The sequence below is a fragment of the Prunus avium genome, chromosome 2 (genome assembly GCF_965620075.1).
Source record: "Prunus avium chromosome 2, drPruAviu1.hap1.1, whole genome shotgun sequence".
NCBI classification, from domain to species: domain Eukaryota; kingdom Viridiplantae; phylum Streptophyta; class Magnoliopsida; order Rosales; family Rosaceae; genus Prunus; species Prunus avium.
The window spans coordinates 27,373,959-27,393,592 of record NC_142285.1 but is presented as its reverse complement, the minus strand read 5'-3'; the positions used below and the strand labels follow the sequence as shown (position 1 = coordinate 27,393,592).

The 19,634-nt window shown below is 37.1% G+C and overlaps 1 pseudogene; it reads right to left on the bottom strand.

Annotated features, from left to right (window-relative positions):
* Positions 1–8,256: 8,256 nt before the first annotated feature.
* On the bottom strand, positions 8,257–9,501 carry LOC148296767 (toll/interleukin-1 receptor-like protein pseudogene; annotated as a pseudogene).
* Between the last annotated feature and the right edge of the window lie 10,133 nt (positions 9,502–19,634).

Here is a 19,634-nt window from a genome sequence, read left to right as displayed (position 1 = left end):
GTGTGGGCTTCAGATTTCATGTTGGGTCGGGTTTTACCGTTGTTGGGTTAATTTCATTTTGGGTTGGGCTTTCAATTGTTTGGGTTTCAGTTTGTGTAAGACTATCTGTTAGGGCTTATTGTTTTGAGTGTTTTACTGTTTCGTGTTTTTTTATTTATTTATTTTATTTTATTGTTTGTTTTGTAATTTTTATTTTGTAATTGTTTTATTTTATTTTTGTATGTTTTGTGATTTTTATTTTCTTTAATACCCTTCATTTGTTGTTATGACATTGGTTGTGGCTAATTTTTAAACATTGAGGACAATGTTCATTTCTAGGTTTGGGGGTATTGGAGTTTAGCAAGTAAATTTGGTTTTTCTTAAAATTAAAAAAAATAATAATTGAAAAGAAAAAAAAATTATTTATTTTTTTGCTTGTTTTTATTTTAAGTATTGTTTTGTTTTGTTTTTGTTTTGAGTCACTTTCCGAACACTTATGATGAGATAGTGATAAATGTTTGCATGACTTAAATAAAAATTGGATTTCATTTTATTTTAGTGTTTTTTTTTCTTTATTAAAAAATAAAAAAAAATTTGGCATTGTTCTAGCATGATATGTTTGAAACCTTCTTTACACTTGCCATTTGTTTCATAATTTTCCAATTAAAGGATTTGCATGACCCAAAGAATTGTATCAAGCACAAATTAGACTTATATAACCATATAAAGTGAGCTTTTGAGCCTTGTACTTCAATTCATGAGTGTTATATACATACTCTTATTTTCTTGTCATCAAAGTTGTTGTTTGATCTCATTATTTATTGATTTGGTTGAACACTTAAAAGTCATTCATTCTTATGCAATTTGACTTCACGACATTTAAGAAGTGATATTAAGGCCCTCTTTGGATCGTTTGTGCCTTTCAAGCTAACCTTATGCATGCTTAAGCATGATTTTCCATTGTTAACCATTTTGAGCCTACATGTAAACCTTTTCTTTCATTTAACCAATTATATTTCCTCGCCTTAGCCTGAAAAACAAATATTTACCTTTCTAAAGAACTCATGAGCTTTAATTGGGATGTGTTTTTCATACTAAGTTTGGGAATTTCGAAGAAAAAAAAAATCACACAATTGGTGAAAGAAAAGAGAAAAGTTGTGATTAAGTGGTGGTTGAATGAAATTTCATTTTTGGGCCTTCAAAATAAATTGGTGGTTGTTCAGGAAAGGAGTGAATCAATGTAAATGAAGGGTATAAGGAGTTTTGATCAGGTAAAAGAAAAAAATCTAATCGTGATGATTCGAAGTCTTGTAAACAATTATTTTATGCTCTTGCATTGCGAGTTCCTTGGACTTTGTATTATCCATACCTTTCATTTCTCACTCACCTTACACCCTTGGCCCCATTACAACCTATAATAAAGACCTAAATTGATCTTAAAATGTCATGTGGTTGAATTGCATTCATTTTTCTACTTTTAAGTGTTTGTCCTCCTTCTTGAGATCATATTAATGCAAGTTCTTCATCTTCCTATTTTTGAGTTAAGTACCTTATGATTTAACTCTAATCCCATGTCTATAACTGAGTGTTGCATTGTACCCCTCTTCTGAATGATTCATTTGTGAGAGGACAACTTTGGTGAGATTTGAAGTTGCATTTGTGCTTGGTATGATTTTTGAAATTGTGTGGAAACTAAGATTGGGGAATTTGTTGCATTTGGCTATCACACTACTACACTTTGAGCATATTATGTTTTGAACTTTGCCGCTTTGTGAATAATGTCTAAAATTGAGCTTTTATTGTCAAAACGTTTAAGTCATGTGCATGAGTCATTTCTCTTCACAAAATGTTCGGAAAGATTGTTTTGAGTTTTTATTTTGATTTTGTTTTTTTTTGTGTTTTGTGTTTTGTTTTTATTTTTATATTTGTTTTTGGTTTTGGTTTTGCTTAAGAACTAACAAATCTAATAAGTTTTCTAACCATTTTGTTTTGTAGAGTTAAAAAAACGTTTGTGGGTATCGTAACTGTTAAACCCTCAGGAGACACAACTCCTCCTACTAGGGATGCCTAGAGGTTTAAAGGCTTGTTGCATTCGCTCAATGCAATCGAGTTACCTACGAAAGTGGTCTAGTTAACTTCTTGTTTTGTTTTTAACTTTGTTTTGTGTTGTTTTGCTCGAGGACTAGCAAAATCTAGGTTTGGGGGTATTTGATCGGTTCATAATTGTATATCATTTTGTACCCTTCTAGCTTATGATTTGGTTATGTTTTTTAGTTAAACTTGTGCTTTTAATCCTTTTTGTGTTTATCTTTCAGTTCATTGAGCTTTAGGTAATAATGAGGGCTTTGGATAGTAAATGATGCAATCCATGCATGTTAGGGCCTAATTTGGATGAATGGATGAAGAGCTTAAAGACAAACTCAATTTTGGCTACAGTCCCCTGCCAGCCCAGTTTCGTAGGTCATATTGCAAGCTTTGTTTCAGCAACCTACATAGCTCGGATGAGGCCACATTATTCATGAATGTTGTTCCAATGGGTGTATACTATAACATATCCGAAATTCAGCCCCATTGGATAATTGTGGAGTCTGTTACCTAGCAAACACAGAGCCATGCTCAGGATGGATTTTATCAGCGCGCAAAATGAGTTAGCAATTTGTTTTGGCCTTAACTTCCTCCTCCGACCTTGGATTGGCCCAAATGATATATGGCTGGAAAGAAGACATTCTGAACTTCAAGTTCGAGTGCTTAAAGTCTTAATTTGCTTAAGGGAAGCCCAATTCGTAAGCCCTTGAAGTTGCTGGTCATGCTGACCTCAGGATGAGCTATTATTTCTGGTTGGAAGCTTGGTCATGGTGACATGAAGATGAGCTAGGGCTGCTGGTGGGATTTATTAGTGAAGTGCATCAACCATTTCAGATTTTATAATGGAAGTGTTGTATGCATTAGTGAAGTGCATCAACCATTTCAGATTTTATAAAACAAGTGTTGTATGCATTAGCCATACTTAATTCAGATTTTCAGCTTCCTTAGGCCTATATATAGTGAGGTTTCCCAAGCTTGTAAAAACACCCCAAGGGGGGGAGCTCTCAAGCACTTCTCTAGAGCTCCCTTCCCTTCTCTCCCTCAAATTCTCTTAGTTTCCCTTTGTAGTTCTCAATTGTTGTAATAAGATCATTCTATTAAATTTTCTTTGTACTAAATATCAAACACTTTTCCTTTCTCTTCTTCTAATTCTCTAAAGCTTTCAAACACATGTTCTTCCAAAATCCTCAAAGTTCTCAAACATCTCTCTACTTCCCTTCTCTTCCAAAAGTCTCCATGTCTCAAACACTTCACAAACACATTTCTCTTCCTTCCCTAAGTTCTCAAATTCTCCAAGTTCACAAACATCCTCCAAGTTCTCAACCACTCTCTTCCAAATTCTCAAAGTTCCTAAACACTCTCTTCCAAAATCCACAAAGCTCTCAAAACACATGTTCTTCCAAAATTCTCTAAAGTTCCCAAACACTTTCTTCTCCCTCCTCAAAGTTCTCAAACACTTCCTTTCTTCCTCAAAGTTCTCTTAGTTTCCTTAATGTTTTCTTAGTTGTAATTTATTTTTCTTTGTTATGTAAATTCTTTTCTTAAGTTTTCAAGTTGAATTAGTTTCCAAGTTTCAATTATGGTTTTTGTTCTTATTCATTATGCTTATAAGTTAATATGCTAGTTTGAATGATTGATCACCATTTAGGCTTGCATGTTAGCTATCTTGGTTTGAATTAAGAGTATACACCATGCTTTAATTCGAATTGAACTATGAATAGGAAGAGTATGTATGGACATTCGACAACAGGGATTAGATACATACTTGGTTGTTTAAAATGTTCTTCTATGCTTAATGGGTTCCTAATGCTTAATTTTAGGTTAGACAACAAATGATCAAATTAGGGAATTAGGAACACAAGGTTATGACCACACACCATGGCTTAATCATACTTTAGCTAGAATCAATCCATTAATCTAAATTGAACTTGGGAACTTATTTGCTTGAGTTACTTATTTCTTTCTTCCTTGTTTTATGTTCTTTGTTTTTGTTTCTATTTTGTGTAGGGAAACTAAATTGGATCATTCAATCACCAATCCCTGTGGAATGGACCTCGCACTTACATATGCTATACTACCAACGGTTCGTGCACTTGCGAGTATCACAAGTTGAGGATGCAGCTAAATCCATTTTGGTGGAGCTGTATCTACACAACAGCGCTCGAGCGGCAGAGGCATGTTGGCGCAGGCGCTCGAGCGGGCCTGCGGCGCTCGAGCGGATCGCGATTTCCTGTTTTAATACAGGTCGGTTTTTGGCCTATTTTTGGGAGGTTTTTTAGTTTCCTATTCCTTGTATGATTGTGCTAAAGGCCTATACATATAAATAGGTACTTTAGACTAGGGTTTAGTGAGAGGTTCAAGATATACAAACCTAGGGTGAGAGAAAAAGAGATCTAGAGAGAGAGAGATCAAAGGGAGTTCTTTATTGTAACCAAAGGGATTTTTCTCATACTAGTGAATTTTCTCAGGGATCACTGGAGAGGACGTAGGCACGACGCCGAACCTCTATAAATTCTTGTGTGTTCTTGTGTGTGTTTACTTTTGTGGTTTCGTGTGCGATTTATCTTTGCGTAGCTTGTGTTGTGATTGTTGCGTAGTCCATCAACGACAAGGTCTTGGAAGTGTTTTCGCACAACACATCAATCCAGCCATTTGCACTCCATTCCAGACTGAAGAAATCTCAGTTTTGCCTGTCCAACAAGCTTCTCCACGGCCAAAACAGATCAAAACGCTACCAATCTCAACATTGGTATCGATTTCCAGCTTAACCTCATCAGTTGAAGGTACTGACGTGCAATTCCAGTATAGGTACATTCAATCCAGCCAGACCCAGGGACCATAATTTAGGCAGAAATCGAAGTCCAATGTTATGTTTTCCTTGCAGACTTGGCAGCTTTCTTTAGTTTTAATGTTGTGCAATAGGTAGCTTTTATTTGAAACAGTTTGGTTTATTTTCAGCATTCATTTTGGCCAGAACTGCCAGTTTTTACTGAGATAAATTGTGAAGTCCTCACCAGTCTGAGGCAAGAAAAGAACTTACTTGGGAGATATTCCTCACCCAAATTCACAATCACTTGTTTAAAGTCAATAACTTGGGGAGTAAGTTATCCATTTTTCATTATTCTGTTAGGGTTTTAACTACTAACAGTGGCACGCTTTGTAACGACCCGGTCCTAAATTGGTAGTTAAATTTTAAATTATTCAAGAAAAGACAATTTTACCCTCGGGAATACTTTAATGATTTTAAAGTTGACTTTTTATTCGAGAAAGATTAAATAATTAAAATAAGAGGAAATAGATAATCAAATAAATGATTTTGAATTAATTAAGGTTTTTGGAAATTAAAATATTATTTAAATTTAGAAGGGGCAAAAAGGTCATTTTAAGTTCGGGAAGGAATTTGGGAATTTCGATTGTACCGGTGCGTAGAGCACGTCAAGATGAGTCCGTAGACACGTAGTGGGCTCAGATCGGAGTTATAACGAGGAAAGTACGATCTAAATACTCCGAGGGGTAAAATCGTAATTGAGGAAAATCAGATTTTAAAAATCTGATTCTCCTTCTCTCTCACCTCTCACGATCTCTCCCTTCCTCTCTCTGCAAAAACAGACCCCCCCCCCCCCTCTTTGTGATAGCAGCGACTTCTCTCCTCCACCGCCACCACCACACGCCGCCACTTGGGGCGGCACCGGTCCCAAAAGGACCACCACCCTTCCCTCTTCCAGTTCCGGCCCATCGCCGACCCGATCCGCCGTCGTGGTCGCCGGAAACAGCCACGAAACTGGCGGCTTTGGACAGATTTTTCGTGAACTTTGGGTCACTCGTTCTCCCTCAATTCTCCACCAAATCTGACGAGTGATGTATGGTTTTTGGACTACTTTTCGTGTTCTAGCTGCCTATGGGATAGGATTCCAGAAATTTTGAGAGTTTGTAGTCCGATTTGTGAATTTAAAATCTGCCGGTTTTCGAATTAAATTTCCGGCCACTTCCGGCCACTTTTTGGCCATAGCCCAAGAACAAAAGTGACTCCAAATTAGGGGTATTACCTAGGGTAGGAGTCTGGAGTTGAGATGTTGAATTTTTCCGGCGATGCGATATCGCTTTGGACACCCACGCGCTGCCAGCGCGTGTGGCGGCACGTGGGCACTGTAGCAGGGAGACATTTTTGCCCTAACGCGATCTCTTGGTTCTCACGAGCGCGTAGGAATTTGTGGATCTCAATTTGGATACTGTTTGAGTCTCGAACGGATATCGCCTATTACGCGTTATCCGGGTTCGACAGGTTTGGACCGTTGGATGGTCTTGAATTTATTATATGTTAACCTGGGCATCCTTAGGATTGTTTAGGATTCGACGGATCATAAAACGGAGTCCCGGATACTCCGGAAATGCCAACCCTAGGGCAAGGATTTCAGTAACCGTCCGATCGTGCAATCGCGAGCGATCCGGCCGTCCGATCTGGACCAAACTTGCAGGACGTGTGTCCGAAGCCTTGTAGGACACATAGGAACTTTTGGATCGAAGTTTGGAGGTCGTGGGCCCGTTTGACCAAATTTGGGTAGTTTGACTCTTGGTTGACCGAGAGTCTTCCGAGGTAGTTTTACCTTCCTAGGAAGATTATAGTAACCCTAGTGACAGGTCTTGAGTGTTGTGGAATTAGGTTGTTTATGTGGTTTAGAATGTAATTTTATTGTTTTTAATTGAGGAATTATCGGATGCTTTATTCTAATGGTTTATTGAAATATTTTATATATTTGATTATTGAATTTTAATATGTTATGAAGTATTGGTGATATAAATGTGGGTTTGATTTATTCGGGTGTTTTGAGTTTATATATAATAATTGAGAAAGTGTTATCGTTGTTGTTTATGTGTGGGGTACTTAGAATGTTAAATTTGAGTGTTATTAGCACTACCTTAGGTACCTCCCCGATTATGGATTTTATGTTTGGGAATTTATTTTGCCCAGGCCCGTCGGAGTTTGCCCAGGCCCTTCGGAGATTTATTGAGATTTATTTTGCCCAGGCCCGTCGGAGTTTGCCCAGGCCCTTCGGAGATTGATTTATTTTGCCCAGGCCCGTCGGAGTTTGCCCAGTCCCTTCGGAGATTGATTTATTTTGCCCAGCCCGTCGGAGTTTGCCCAGGCCCTTCGGAGATTGATTTATTTTGCCCAGGCCCGTCGGAGTTTGCCCAGGCCTTTCGGAGATTGATTTATTTTGCCCAGGCCCGTCGGAGTTTGTCCAGGCCCTTCGGAGATTGATTTATTTTGCCCAGGCCCGTCGGAGTTTGCCCAGGCCTTTCGGAGATTGATTTATTTTGCCCAGGCCCTTCGGAGATTGATTTATTTTGCCCAAGCCCGTCGGAGTTTGCCCAGGCCCTTCGGAGATTTATTTGAGATTTATTTTGCCCAAGCCCGTCGGAGTTTGTCCAGGCCCTTTGGATGTCTTCGTAATACGATGCCATGGAAAGGAAGTGATGATGTTTCAAAGTGTTTTTATCAGATTTAGAATTGTGATAGATCTGAAATGTATAGTTGGTTCTGTTGTAAATGATGGTTTATTATCGGAGTTGTGACCGTTGACATGAGAACTATGTGTGGCTTGATCCCTTGTCCAAGGGTACGTAGGCAGCCTGGGGTCTCACCAGGTGCAGCCGCGGAATATTATTGCGTTTAAAAGGTTGGATCGATTCTGTTTGTGTAATCGGATTTTTGATGTGGTTAATGGATTTGAATCGGGATTAATGGAATTTGGGAGTAATCGTATAATTGTTTGAGATCATGAATGGTTTGGTTTTGAATTATCTGAAGGCCGGAGGCCTATGTGATTGCATGTTGTTAACTTGTGCTTGCTGCCAGTTGGTGTTTTAAAATGTGTTTTATGCAGGTTGGAATTTTTGGGGAATGTTCAATTTACAGGGGAGACTCTGCCGAAATTTCGGCAGAAAGTCTCGTGCCCTTAATATTATTTTGGGAAAAGAGGTTATAGTTTCCGTAAGTGGGCCTGACATCGGGGTGATGTCGGGAATTCCACAGGATTCGTCTCGGGTTCCAAGAAATTCGGGGCGGGTCCTGTCACGCTTGCACACCAAAGAAAGTTGACTTGTTGTCCACTAATGGTTTTCAAGTCAATGAAGAATTTTACCCATCACAGGAACTACAGGATAACGGGTGAACAGGTTTTTTTGATAATTTTACTTCCTAGATAAAACCATTCTCTCATTCCAAGAATTGCATAATTGATCCGAGTCGTTCACATCGTCGAGAACAATAAGAAGTCTTTTGTTACATACAGCATGTTTGATCTTGATTATTCCTTCATCTATGTTGTCGATTTTCCTTTGCAAGCGAACAAAACCATAAGGCTGTTCTGCAGCTTCTCTAATATCTGCAAGAAAGCTGCTGACTTGAAATCTTCCAAAGTTGCGGTTATAAGCAGCTTTGGCAATGGTGGTCTTGCCAATTCCTCCCATCCCATATATCACAGCTACACCAACAGCATTTGATCCATCTTCTAACCACATGTTTATGCCTTGCGCGCGATCGTCTATTCCAACAACATAGGGAGCAACATCCAATACCTTCGGATCCAGCTTATTTCTAATCTCTTTAACAATGTCTTGGATAAACTGCGACTCATACCTATGAATTTTCGATCATATCAAAGTATAGAAAGAAAAATAAGATCATGCTGATAATATATCATTAGCTGAAATGAATATACGAAAGCCTCGTCCTAATGCAAATTGAGTATAGGATATTTAAAATATATACATATACATATATATATATATATATATATATTCTTCATAAAAGTGCTTCACTACCCTAAATATTCTTAATCTAGCCATTACTTTAAAACATGTCAAAATTAATGAAAAAGCTAATAGCTTCAAATTAGAGTAGTGAGAAACTTTTGGGAATAAATTTGACCTATCTTTTAAAGCCATCCCTGCCAGATTTGCAGCATCTTTAAGCGCTCTTCGCCATTCCTCCACCTTGTTCATCTCCTTCTTGAAGCGCTCTTCATGTCTAGAAAATGCTTCTGCAAAGCTCCCTCTCTGGTTCCTGACATGGGATGGATCCACATTATAGAAAACCGGTATAACATTATGGCCATCATCATGTTTTCTACGCTCCATTATCTTCACCAGTTCGTCCAAGCACCACCTTGAAGAAGCATAGTTTTGGGAGAAGACGATTATCGATACTTTCGACTCATTTATTGCTTTGTTCAACTCTGCTGCAATATCTGCTCCTCTCTCGATTTCATCATCTCTAAACGTGTGGATTCCTGCCAGCTCCAAGGCCCTATAAAGGTGATCAGTGAAGCCCTTGCGTGTATCTTTGCCTCTGAAACTCAAGAATGCGTGATAGCTACACCGGTAAGAGGAGGAAGAAGAAGCATCATGCAGCATGGGGTTTAACGCAGCAGCCATTGATGCAGCAATGAAGTAATGAAGATGATCAGCTTACAAAATTGTGAGGGAGGCAAGCTACTATGTGAAAATGGAGATGCCCCAAAACAGTATAGATAAGAAGAATGTGGGAATGAATGGACAGGAGAAAACTACGTAACATAATGAGGGTGCAAGAGTAAAATGAAACTTTCCAATCTTGCATTGTTTTCTCCAACATAATGATGGTGCTTCCTGTTCTCCTTGTAGGCTCCAGCAGCAGTACAAGGCATAACACTAGTAAATAGCTACATAGGTATCCTGAGGAATCAAACCCAAAAACACGTGGGAGAAAACCACAGGCCTGATCAGAGCGTCATGTCAAAAGCTACCACCCCTAGTTGACAGTGGGTCTACGCCTCATCATCATACATGGACATAAATGGCTTACCATAAGCAAACACAAGTACTCGTGGCACTGCAATTGAGTGGCTGCCATAAACAGAATCAGCTTCAAAGCATGCAATATATAGCGGCAACCTGCATAAGAAAAGAAATTTCATCTTAATAATCTCTGGCACATCAGGAGAAAATTCGCTACATGTAAATTCTTTCACATAATGTTTCTAACAAACTAAAACCCACACAACATAGAGAGGAGAGTTTTATATCAAAATTTATCACAAACTTATGCTGACCTATTACAATACGAATGCAAAATGAAAACTGGCCAATGGATTTTGATGGGTATATTTTATATTATATATTTAATCCCATTCTTAGTATATTTTGGTTAATATTTTGGAAGAATTTTGATACTTTGAATTATATTTCCAATATAGGACTTTCGACTTCCTCTGGAGCAAAACATAATCAAATAGACGAATTTTGGAGTAATTCCAGTTGGAGGACGTTCGTGAGTCACTTAGCTTGATCGTATCAAAATTTCAGATATTTCTACTAAGCGGTTATTTTCTGGCAATAAAATAAATGAGCAGTGCGCGGTGCTGGAATAGTAGGCCTTTATTGCGGTTTTGGAGCCCAAGATGACCTCAGATGGGTTCGTGGCCTTCTGGAAAAGTGTTTAGAACGTTTTTATCTTTAAAACAAGCTATCTTGGGCCAGATTTGGAGGAGATATGAGGCCAAAACGTGGCTGGGCAGATTGTGGGCAGATTCTCCTAATCCAATTTGGATTTTATATCATAGTATTATTTTATTTTAACCTAGTTTTCTTGTGGGGATTGGGCAGCTGGGTTTTATGAGGTATTTAAGTTCTTTTTCACAGCAATTTTTAGAACTTCTTTTTGGCTTTTGAACATGACATTGTGGAGAGCAATTGCTAGGGTTTTGGAGTTTTGCGACTTTAAGGTGTTTTCGTTCTTTTTCCATGATTTCAGTTATGAATATGCGTAACTAATTTTCTATTGCTAGGGCGAGGTCATAAGCCTTAGCATGAATATGTAATTTTATTAATTTGCTTATGAATGGATGCATGTTTGCTTTGAATTATTAATAACTGCAATTTAAACTATCTAATTGTTTTAATGCCTGATCACCATTAGGATCTTTAGAAAAGTAATTGGATGCAATTTTGGTCAGAAGGTTCCCTAAAATTGACGCTGGCTTCTTGTGATTAATAATTGTAAGTTCACTTAAGATGAATACCATGTCTTAAGGGTTGCATGGTTTTTCAAAGGGTTTTCACAAAACTTAATGAGTCTTTCATGTTCAGATTTGATCCGAACGTCCGGATGGGTTGCATGTTGTCACGACTTGATTCGAGAATAAAGAATATTCCCAAATCAGGATGCGTGAATTGAAAGAAATAAATAAAATGACTGAAAAAGTGGTTAAAATACATTACTGTTACATTTATAAAAAAAATTATAATAATCTTACAAGTTTACAAGATATAAATAAAAATTTATCACTCTAAACTAATCCAATTTCTCTAGTTTCGGCTTTGTCTTGCCCCTTAATTGATCTGAAAAAAACAAAATAGGTGAGGGATGAGCAAACCAACGCTCAGTGAGTAGTTTATGTAATATGTCAGTCAAGCAATGCCATTTTACACACTCCAGAAAAATATAGTAAAAAGATACACAATCCAAATCATATCACATCATTACTTCATATCTTGGTTATCCTTCACAAATTGTACCCAGTACGTGACCCCTATCGGCCTCACTGCCCTATGTCCTCGTCTGGTACATTTATCCTTTGGATACCCCGTCACTGAAGTTCTCATGTTCCATGAATAATACATACTTCACAAAAACTCCAAATAATATATATATTGCATAAATTAGACATGCTTGACTTGAAAGTAGAGAGAGGTTTGTAAATAGAATAAACCCATGATTTTCACATTTATCACAAAATAAAAACTTTTAGAACATATTACATAACCCACTCACCATAATAAGTATGAAATATTGCAAGACAAACACACATGTTCTTCATCTTGTTTCTTTTTATTCCTTTTCTCTCTCTCTCTCTCTCTCTCTCTCTCTCTCTCTCTCTCTCTCTCTCTCTAGCACTACTTCATGGTAGAAATCTATCTTAAAGGATTGGAATGAATGATTGAAGTAAGGAGGCATGATATTTATAGGAGAGGCTATGCATGCACCCAAATAATATTTATATAAACAATATTTTAAACCACCAAAAGATAAGTTATAAAATTAAGGGAATAATGTGACTCATCCCTCTTTGGCCAATAATATCACAACACCACCACCAAAAGATAAGATAGAAAGATGAGAGAATAATGTGAGTCATCAAGTTAGAAGAGAGTGTTGATACAATGAATGGGGAGGAAGAGAATAAGAAAGAATCTTAGGCTAGGTGACTCACCAACTTTAGACGAGGTGACTCACCTCCAATAGATGAACAACTCATCCCAATTTGGGATAAAAATCAGATTTTTTTGAAGAGAAAGTAAGAGAGAAAGGGGGAAGAATGGGAGGATGATGGTTTGATTAAAACCAATTCTAAGTCTCTACACATGGATAACAAGAATGGTGTCATCTTTCAACTAAAGGGATAATCTCATACTAGGCTTAAGATTTAATAACATATAAATCTTCACAATAAATATTTAAATAAGAAAATTTCATATTAATAAATAATAATAATTATTATATATTTACGGGTTCTCACACATGTTGGATATATGTTCTATGTTGGAGGTTCCAAGTAGAATATAAATGAGGAAAACCTAACTTTCAAAGCATATATGTGGAAATTCATAAGTAAATGATAGAATTGCATAGGATTGTGACGGTGATGGCTGAACCCTAGTTTTCTCTAAATTGTTAAGTTTAAAAGAAAAACGTTTTTTCTTCTTTGTTGTTAGTATTTCCCAACTTTCCGATTTCTTTTATTGTTAATTTAATCTTTTCAAATTCATAAATTTCAGATCTTCGATAAAATCTATTTTAATTATTAATTAAGAGTTAGTTTAATTACAAATTAGTCAAACAATCTTTGGGGACAACGACCTTGCATGAGCATTTATACAACAATTACCTTGTATTCTTGCAAGTATTTTCAGTGATTTTAACCCTGTTTGCGCAGGTACTAAAAATCCTATCAATATGCATTCTCGTTTCCTTAAAAATAAGTCAGAAGCCGATTAAACAGAATGTGTGTGATGTATCAGGATTCAGGAATCAGCCAATTCTGTGGGTGGAATTTTTTCTACATTCTAATGATAATTATTCCTTGCCGTGAGTTTAGAAAAGGCTTGTGAACAAGATGAAGATCAAAACTGAACCTGAGAAAAACAGAGACTTTCTCCTAGAAGCCGAGAACTATTTTTCAGCAGTAATTCTAATGGGGTGAATATCTGTATGCTTTGTTGTTGTGTGTCTCGGCTCTAGAAGGAGCCTCCTATTTATATGCATATCTCTAGGAGTTTTGCCCATCAAGAACCTCCTAGAGATAACCTTAATGCTTATAGGATTAGGTAATCTTAATCCTTATCAAAGTAGGAATCCTTAAGCCTGTGTATATCTAGAACACTTATTTTAGGCTGCCATATCTGATAGGAATAGACTTTCTGATAAACCATGAGTTCTTAGAAAACCTTATTCGATTAGAAGATCACTTCTGTGGTTTAAGACAGTAAACCATCTTACATTCTCCCACTTGATCAAATAATCGATCTAAGCTCATTGTCATCACTTAATGGCCATGTGAAAATCTACTCTTATCTTTATTCCTTTATCAAGCCACTGTCATGATTGATAGTTCACAAGGGACTGTCGAAGCTCCTCAGATATATAACATCTAAGACTTTTACAACCACACATATGAACTAGCAAAAACACATAAGGCTTCCAACTGGATTAAGATTGAAAACAGTTATGATTATACTGTCGAGTGTGATCAATCATAACTGGTTTAGCTCACTTTAATGACTGCCAAGGTCTTTAAAACAAAATCATTCAATGACTCATTCATAGATTCAAACTGTGAACAATTGCTAGCACAATTACAGTTTGGCTTTAATCTATTTGTCATTTAACGAAACAGTATATGCAAGTAATAGAAAACTTCAAAACATAACTGAATCAAAAGCTGTCTAGATAAACTAGTTAACAAAACCAAAATAAAACTGTAATCACTTTAACTCCCACTGACTCCCACTGACTTTAAGCATCAAAACTTATCAGCAACCCCATACTTGCAACGTGCCTATGAAAAACATGATTAGGCAAGCCTTTGTTTAAGGGATCTGCTATCATCAATTCTGTTCCTATATGATTTAAAGCAGTCTCACCATCTCGAATCTTTTCCTTGGCTGATAAGAACTTTAAATGTAGATGCCTCATACCAGATGACCTTTTATTCCCATTTGCAAAGTATACTGCTGCACTGTTATCGTTCCACAGTTGAATAGGCCTCTGTATTGACTCTACTATATTTAGCATTGACATAAAATTCTTGAGCCATATTGCCATGGAAGTGGCTTCATAAACTGCTAAGAACTCAGCTTGCATTGTAGAGGTTGAAACATATTGTTGTTTTACACTCTTCCATGCGACTGCACCTCCTGCAAAAAGAAAAACAACACCTGATGTGCATTTCTGAGTGTCCAAGCAGCCTGCAAAGTCAGCATCTGCATAACCTTCTAGTTTCAATTCTTCAACTCTTCTATAAATCAGTTTATACTCCTTAGTCCTCTGTAGGTACCTTAACACCTTTTTCCCTGCAACCCAATGTGCCTGGCCTGGATTGGACTGAAATCTGCCAAGAACACTGATACAAAATGCAAGGTCAGGTCGAGTACAAACCTGAGCATACATGAGGCTTCCTACCAATGAGGCATAAGGCTTGTCCTGCATCTCTATCTTTTCTTGTTCAGTCTTGGGAGACTGTTCAGTGCTAAGCTTGTCACCCTTTGAGAATGGAACATCACAACCCGTGCAATTTTCCATATTAAACCTCTTAAGTATCTTCTCAATATAAGCCTTCTGAGATAAACCTATCAACTTTCTGTCTCTATCTCTGCTAATTTCGATTCCCAGTACATAGTTGGCTTCTCCTAGATCACTCATATCAAAATGAGAAGACAACATTCTCTTGGTGTCATGTAACAAGGACAAATTACTGCTTGCTAAGAGAATGTCATCTACATATAAGAGTAGAATAATAAAATCCTTTCCATTGAACCTCATGTAAATGCATTCATCCACTGGATTATCAATGAAACCTTGAGATTTAATTACCTCATCAAATTTAAGATACCATTGTCTTGATGCTTGTTTTAAACCATAAATTGATTTCTGCAGTCTGCATACCAAATTCTCTCCCCCTTTTAAGATAAAACCATCCGGTTGTTTCATGTAGATCTCTTCAACTAAATTTCCATTTAGAAAGGCTGTCTTGACATCCATTTGATGCAAGTGTAGATCAAAGTGTGCAACCAAAGCCATAATGACTCTGAATGAGTCTTTTGTTGACACAGGAGAAAAAGTTTCATTATAATCCACTCCTTCTTGTTGTGTGAACCCTTTTGCCACTAATCTGGCTTTGTATCTGTCTATTTTCCCTTGTGCATTCCTCTTGGTTTTGTAGACCCACTTGCAGCCAATAGGTTTAGAACCTGGTGGTAATTCAACTAAACTCCATACACCATTCTTGCTCATCGATTCAAGTTCAGACTCCATGGCTGCAAACCAATGTTGATTTTCCTCACTTTCCATAGCTTGTTTATGAGTGGCAGGATCTTCTATGGTGTTAATGTCAAACTCAGACTCTTGCAAATAGACAAAATAGTCATTTGGTAGAGCTGGTCTTCTAGTTCTTTGGGATCTCCTTAATTCCATGGTCTGATGTTGTTCTGGCAGATTTAATTGCATTTCAACTTCTGCATTTTGGTGCGTTTCAGCTTCTAGATTTGGATGAATATTTATGTCTTCATGTGCAGGAGAGTTTTCTTTATTCAAGTTGTCGAAATTCAATATAGTCACTCCCTTTTCTTTATTTCCAGCTTCTGCAATTTCTTTGCTTTCTATAATTTCTTCAAACTCAAAATCTGCTGTATCTGTTTCTTCCTTTTCTTCTTCAATGAAAACAGCCCTTTGTGTCTCTACAAATCTGGTGTTGTGATTAGGACAATAAAATCTATAGCCTTTTGTCCTATCTGGATATCCCACAAAATAACAACTAATTGTCTTTGAGTCAAGCTTCTTTTGCATTGGATTGTATATTTTTGCTTCTGCTCTACATCCCCAAGTTCTCAAGTGATTGAAACTTGGTTTTCTATTGCACCAAATTTCAAAGGGGGTTCTGTCAACACTTTTAGTAGGTGATCTATTAAGCAAGTAATTTGCTGTCTTCAAAGCTTCTCCCCATAAAAATTTTGGTAGTGTTGTGCAACACATCATGCTTCTCACCATCTCTATCAAAGTTCTATTTCTTCTCTCTGAAACACCATTTTGCTGTGGTGTTCCAGGATTCGTGTACTGAGCCACAACACCTTCTTGTTGCAAGAACATGGCAAAAGGTCCTGGGTTTCTTCCTTTCTCATTGAATTTTCCATAAAACTCTCCACCTCTATCAGACCTCACTACCTTGATTTTCGAATCTAGTTGGTTCTCAACCTCTGCTTTGTAAATTTTAAACATGTCCAATGCCTTCGATTTTTCTGCTATTAGATACACATAACCATATCTGGAAAAATCATCAGTAAAGGTTATAAAATATCTGAAGCCATCATGAGTGTTGACTGGAAAAGGGCCACAGATATCAGTGTGTATCAACTCAAGTAATTTTTCACTTCTTACAGCTCCTTTCTTTCTGAGGTTTGTCATCTTCCCTTTTGCACATTCAATACATGTTTTATCCCTTTCATGGTGGTCAAGTGGTGGCAACATAGATTCCTTGCTTAAGATACTTATTCTTTCTTTTGAGATATGTCCTAGTCTCTTGTGCCAAAGAGTATATGATTCTGAATTGCTCAACTGTTTTGTGCTTATTACATTTAACATTTCAGTGCCTTGTTTTGGTAGTTTGCAATTCAATCGAAACATTCCATCAACAATCAAGCCATTACCAACAACTCTTTTATTTCTTGAAATGGAGAAACCAAAATCATCAAACTCAAATTGTAAGTTTGATTTTACAAGCCTACTAACTGATAAAAGGTTCCTTGTCATAGTAGGAACATAAACGACATCAACTAATTCCAAACAAAAACCAGATTGCAACTCTAGATTAACTAAACCAATAAAATCTACTTTAACTCTTTCTCCATTTCCCACGAACACCTTCAAGTCATCCTTGTTTGGCACTCTCTTTGTTTTGAACCCCTGCAAAGAATTTGTTACATGAACTGTTGCACCACTGTCTAACCACCATGTATTGGATAAAATTTCAAGTGAATTTGATTCATAAACCACAGAAACTGAGTTTTTCTTACCTTTAGCCTTTTGCTTGTCCAACCAACGTTTGTACCTTCTACAATCCCTCTTCATGTGACCAAACTTTTTGCAGAAAAAACATTTCAGACCTACTGGACCTGTCCCTTTGGTAGTTTCATCCTTCTTCTGTTTCTTGTCTGCATATTTGGATTTATATCCTTGCTTTGGCTTGCCTTTAAAATCCTGCACCAGATTCACATGTTCCTTTGCATTATCAATTCTAATGCTTTGCTCTTCCTGCACACATATTCCTATTAGATCAGCCACTGTCCATGTTTCCTTTTGAGCAATGTAAGTAGTTTTCAAATGCCTATAAACGCTAGGAAGAGAGTTAAGAGCAAAGTGCACCATCATGGCTTCATCTACTGTAACTTTCAGAGCTTTCAATTTGTTTCCAATGTCTACCATGTTCAGAATATGAGTCCTTATGCATCCTTCTCCATTATACTTCAAATCTGTGAGTTTGCTCATTAGTGTACCTATCTCAGCCTTTTTGGAGCCTTGGAAATTCTCTGCTATTGCCTCAATAAATGTCTTTGCATTTTCAGACTCTGTGATGCTGCCCCTTACCTCCTCTGAAATTGATCTCCTCATGATTAAGATTGCCATTTTGTTAGCCTTAGTCCATTTTGCAAACTTGGTCCTAGTTTCGACAGATGCATCAGCTGCTGGTGTGGCTGGTGCTTCCTCAGTTAGAACCATTTCATAGTCCAATAAGCCAAGAGCTATTTCTAGATCTTCTCTCCATTTCTTGTAGTTGGAGCCAGTGAGGGTCTGGATTGAATTGTGATTGACTGTACAGGTTTTAAAACATTAATACCTTAAATAATTTCCCCAAAACTTTAGTTTAAACATACTTAACTCACATCTTTGGATAGAAAGTGTAAGTACGTCCATTGACACTGAAATACAAACAGTTATATAATTCCTTGAACAAAAGCTGTCCACATCTTTGGATAGAGGAGAACTTCTGCTATTTTATAACTGTGCATATTCCATGTCGATCCATCACAGTCAAAGCTATATCAAAATGCTCCCATCTTTGGACGGAGAGCCTTTCAATAAGTTCTGAACTGTGATGCCAATTTGGATCAATGTCTTTGAATGCAATTATCATGGAATGATTGAGCCGCTTTAGCTTGCTCAATTATCCCATGGCAACTGCAAACTTGATCAAAAACTGTCAAGAACATGATAAAGTCAATTCTTTATACTGTTATTATGTTCTTGTCTATATAACTTGCAGCTTTCAGTTTAAAATTTTCATAGATTTCCTGTATCAGATTGGTTAGGTAAAACATGATATAACTAAAGCTCTGATACCACATGTAAGTCTAAATAGATATAACATGTAAAACACTAACCTGTATCAGTCATGTTGAACAAGATGAAGATCAAAACTGAACCTGAGAAAAACAGAGACTTTCTCCTAGAAGCCGAGAACTCTTTTTCAGCAGTAATTCTAATGGGGTGAATATCTGTATGCTTTGTTGTTGTGTGTCTCGGCTCTAGAAGGAGCCTCCTATTTATATGCATATCTCTAGGAGTTTTGCCCATCAAGAACCTCCTAGAGATAACCTTAATGCTTATAGGATTAGGTAATCTTAATCCTTATCAAAGTAGGAATCCTTAAGCCTGTGTATATCTAGAACACTTATTTTAGGCTGCCATATCTGATAGGAATAGACTTTCTGATAAACCATGAGTTCTTAGAAAACCTTATTCGATTAGAAGATCACTTCTGTGGTTTAAGACAGTAAACCATCTTACATACTCATTTATTTCCTATAACAATGAAAAGGAAGCAGGGAATGGGATTTACAGATGGGCTGGTGCATTAATAGATGCTGCAGAAACACAAATCACAAGTATACGTTATTAAAGGAAGAATGTAAGAACCATGGTTAAGCTTAGTTGGCTTTCGAGTTTCGACAATCAACATGCATAAGCCATAAGGAAATGAATTCAATGCTTGAAGTTGAACACTTACCTGCCTCTGAACCATGATACTCTGGAGGTACGTACGATGAAATATGGAAAGTAGCAATTTGAATGTAACCAAATGTTTAATATTAAAATGACAGAATGACTACAAGGGCTTGTGTATAACAGAGTCTATGCAAGAACAATTGTCATGCTTTTTCTGAGACTGTGAAGCTCCAAGCTCCAAGCTTTTGATGAGTGATTCAGTAAATACGACCCCATCAAAACTTCCAAGGCTTCAAAAACCGTACTTGACCCA